We start from the raw sequence: 5,000 nt of genomic DNA on the forward strand, positions 1-5,000 counted from the left end.
CCCCATCCTTCTCCCCATCCCCTATCCTCCCCATCCCCTATCCTCCCTCCCCTATCCTCCCCATCCCCTCTCCTCCCCTATCCTCCCCATCCCTATCCTCCCCATCCCCTATCCTCCCCATCCCCTATCCTCCCCATCCCCTATCCTCCTCATTCCCTTCCCATCCCTTCTTGATCCCTTATCTCACCTATCCTCATCCATCCTCCTCATCCCCGTCTTCTTGCATCCTTCTCATCCCTTATCTCCTTATCCTGCTCATTCTCTCCTATCCTCCCCACCCCCTCCCATCCTTCTCATCCTCGCTCATCTTCCCTCATCCTCCCTCATTCTCTCCTATCCTCCCCACCCCCTCCCATCCTTCTCATCCTCCCTCATCTTCCCTCATCCTCCCTCATTCTCTCCTATCCTCCCCACCCCCTCCCATCCTTCTCATCCTCCCTCATCCCCTCCTCACCCCTTTGTACACTTCCTTACCCCATTTTCCCCCTTTCTATGGCTTCCTCTCACCCCTTCCCCTCTCACCACCTCCCTATGTCTTCTCCCAACTCCTTTCACCCTTTCCCCTATACCTTCCCCATCCTTCCCCATCCCTCCCCACCCTTCCCCATTCCGTCCCAATCCCTCTCAACCTTCCCCATCATTGGTCCTCCTCTGGTCAGCCCGTCCTTCCCCTCTTTCACCCCTCTTCGTTGCCTTTCTCATCTTATCACTCCTCCCCAACTTCCTCCCCAACCCATACGTCCTCACTAATCCCTTCCCCACTCATGCTCTTTCTTCCCCAATCCCTCCCACTACTTACCCCCAACCGTGCTCCAGTCCCTCTCACCTCTTCCCCACCCCCCCTCTCATCCCTCCCAAATTCCTCCCCTCTTCCTCCCCCTTTCCAACTAACTCCCCTCTCCCCAACCCCCTTCCTCACCTCCCCAAGGTTATCATCTCCCCCTCCCCTCCCCCTCCCCTCTCCTCTCCCTCAACCCCCACGCCTCTTCCACTCCCCCACACCTTCCCCACATCCCCCTCTCCCCTCCCTACCCCCACCCCTCTTCCTATCCTCCACACCTTCCCCACATCCCACTCTCCCCACATTCCCTTCCCCACATCCCCCCTCTTCTTCCTCCCCTCTCATCCCTCCCAAATTCCTCCCCCTTTCCAACTAACTCCCCTCTCTCCAACCCCCTTCCCCCACCTCCCCAAGGTTACCCTCCCCTCTCCTCTCCCCAACCCCCACCCCTCTTCCACTCCCCCACACCTTCCCCACATCCCCCTCTCCCCCATACCTTCCCCACACCCTCTTCTCCACACACCCCTCTTCCTTTCCCCCACTCCTTCCCCACACCCTCTTCTCCCCACATCCCCTTCCCCACATCCCCCCTCTTCTTCCTCCCCTCCTCCCCCTCCTCCCTCCCTTCCCCAGCAGCGAGGCCGAACACCAGGAAACCTCGGGAGGCAGTTTATTAAGAAAACATAGCCTAAAACTTGTCCGGAACACTCGCCATCTTGTCCCTCAAAACTTTTAATGGATGTATAAACTTAAAGGCTCCGGGATGGGGGGGGAAGGGATGGGGAAGAGATGGAGGAAGGATGGGGGATGGGGGAAGATGGGAAGGGGGTAGGGAGGGGGTACGATGGGGAGGATGGGGAGGGATGGGGAGGATGGGGGAGGGATGGGGAAAGATGGGGGAAGAGTTGGGTTGGATGGGAAGGGATGGGATGGGATGGGAGGGGCTAAGGGAGGGATAGGGGAGGATGGGGAGGGATGAAAGAGGATGGGGCAGGATGAGATGTGATGGGAGGGATGGGGGAGGATGGGAAAGGATGGGGGAGGATGGGGTTGGGGCGGGATGGGAGGGAATGGGTGAGAATAGGAGGGGATGGGAAGAGATGGGGAAAGATGGGATAGAGTGGAAGAGGATGGGGTGATGAGGCGGATGGGGAAGATGGGAAAAGAAGAATGGGTAAATGGGGTGATGAAAGGAAACTCAGGGATAGAGGGATGAGGAAATTCGAAGATGGGAGAGGATAGAAAGGTAGAGAGATGACGGTGAATGGAAAGATAGAAGGAAATAGGAGATGGGAAGAAGGAGGTGGACTGGAGAGGATGGAGAGGAACGTGAGGACGCAGGAGGGGATAGAAGAGGATGGGAAAGGATGGGGTGATGGGATAGGGCTGAAGGGATCAGGGGGATGGACGGAATCGGGGGTAGTTGTGGATAGGGGGGCGGGGGGACGGGGTTAAGTAGAATGACGTCATCAAGACTAACTAGTTAAATAATAAGTTTGAGAAGGAAAATCTGAAGAAGAAAAAGAGAGAGAAAAAATTCTAATGAATTAAATCTTGTAAAATCCAATAAAACTGGATGCGATTTGGTGGAATATGTTAAAGCTTCAGACGGCGGTATTACCAATAACGTCATGCAGGTAATTTTCGAGACAGCATGCGTAAATTCCGTTTTGAATCCGCATTCGTGTCTTGCTCTTACGCGAACGACAACAAATCCGCATTCTTTATCCTCTTTTATCCGATGTTTACAGGTCATTACACCTTCTTTTTCACCTTTTTCGTTCATTCTCTCTCTCTCTCTGCTTCTCCTGTCTACGACATTTGTCATTGTTTTTGCCTCTGTGTTTGCCCTTGCTTCGTTATCCACGTTCTCTCTTTCTCCCCTTCTTGCAATCTCTATAATCCTTCATTCTTTTCCCCTTTCCTTCCCTTTCTCTCTGCCCCGCTCATTATTCCATTCTACTTCCCGGTTTTTGTCGCATTCCTATAAATATTTATAAGTAAACCAATCCTTTGTAAGTGTTGCCTTATGCCCCCTACTATTTATGGGCCATGTACTGCCACAGCAACAGAAACAGCAACTAATAACTTGTCCTTTTCAACATCCAAATTCATGTCATCATCGACGTCTATGGTTTTCTTCTATCACCTTCTTCCTCTAACGCCCTATCTTGTCTTATCTAACGTCTATCTTCTTCCTTCATTCGCGTCTAACGTGCTGACGTCATTAACCTATAACTTCTTGTAATCTCTTGATGTCTGATGCCCCTTTTAACAGCTAACTTCCACTCATCTCTAACGCCTAACACTTCATCTTTTCTAACTTCTCTAACGTTTAACATCACTTCTAACGCCACGTCAACCATGTCTAGGGTCTGACGCCTTGTCTTCTCTACTTTCAGCTCAAACGTCATGTCTTTTCTCACGTCTTGGCTCACGTCTTGGCTCAAATACCTCGTCATTTCTAACATCTGACGCTTCTTTTCTGTCGCTCAGTCAGCTCAAACGTCATGTCAATTCTCACGTCTTGGCTCAGGTCTTGCCCCACACGTCATGGGTTATCTCCGTCCGACCAGCAGCTCCGTTATCTTTACAAGTGCGGCGACACCTCACGGCCACGGGAGTCTCCTTCAGCGTTATCAGCTTTCTTTATTTTTGTTCTGTTATCCGTATTTTTTCTTTTATTTCTCTCTCTTTCTTCCTTGTCCTTTTGTTTAGTGTTATGAATGTGGGTGATTTCTTTCGATGTTTTCTTTTTGTTTCTGTTTTTTTTTGTGTGTTTGTTACTTTTCACGATTTTTTTTTTTTTTGAGCGTTGTGTTTGCAATATGGATTGAGATTTCGGTGAATATTGTTTTGTGTCAGATTGTTCATTTTAGAATTATTGACTTAAGGTTCTCCCTTATTCTCTGTCTCCCTACCTCCCTCCCCCCCCCTCTCTCTGTCTATCTATCTATCTATCTATCTCTATCTGTCTATCCAACTCTTTCTCTGTGTTTCTCTCTGTCTCTTTGCTTTTCACTTCCCATCCTATCACTTTCACCCTTAAAACTCTTAAACACACACACAGACACGCATACACACACACACACACACACACACACACACACACACACACACACACACACACAAGCACACAAAAGCACGTACTGAAAACCAAGTGAACATTCAGTCTTGCGTTCACGTACAAAAAGCATCCCATATTCCTGCTCAACCAACTTTCAATATGAACAAACAGCCTCTGATAGAGCGCTTGTTGCCCCGCTCTGGCCCGCCCATCCGCCCATCCGCCCATACATACAAACGCCTCTGTTATTGCAGTATGAAATAACCATCCAGTGATTTCCATATATTCCTGCATGCCACTAATCCCCGGGATTCGCTATTGTCCTGGGATTACGCTTATCACAACCGTACACTGGCATTGGAGAAACGTAGGGATTCGAGCGCGCAAAACTCTGCGGGATTTATCGCCTCTTTTGGTTTTGTTCTTTTTTTAGTATTTTGAGATTTTTTTTCTCTTTTTGGATGGGGAGGGAAAGGGGGGGGGGGGGTCAGCAGGAGACTTAGATTTCGGGGAAATGATTGTGGTCGTGGAAGGGATTTTCGGTTTGTCATATGTGTAGGTGTATGTTTAAGCATATAAGTAAATGTATATATATATATATATATATATATATATATATATATATATATATATATATATATATATATATATATATATATATATACAAATAAACACAAAAAAATAAATAAATAAATATCTATATATATATATATATATATATATGTATATATATATATATATATATATATATGTATATATATATATATATATATATATATATAAAATATATATATATATATATATATATATATATTATATATATATGTATATATATACACACACACAGACACACAAAACACACACACACACACACACACACACACACACACACACACACACATACACACACACACACACATATATATATATATATATATATATATATATATATATATATATATATATATATATATACATAGGCCGCGGTAGCCGAGTGGTTAGAGCATCGGACTCAAGACTGGCACGACGGCAATCTGAGTTCGAGGGTTCGAGTCACTGGCGGCGCGTTGTTCCCTTCGGCAAGGAACTTCACCTCGATTGCCTACCTAGCCACTAGGTGGGCAAGCCAGCCCAAGTCAGTGCTGGTCCCAA

The sequence above is a fragment of the Penaeus monodon genome, chromosome 14 (genome assembly GCF_015228065.2).
Source record: "Penaeus monodon isolate SGIC_2016 chromosome 14, NSTDA_Pmon_1, whole genome shotgun sequence".
Taxonomy (NCBI): domain Eukaryota; kingdom Metazoa; phylum Arthropoda; class Malacostraca; order Decapoda; family Penaeidae; genus Penaeus; species Penaeus monodon.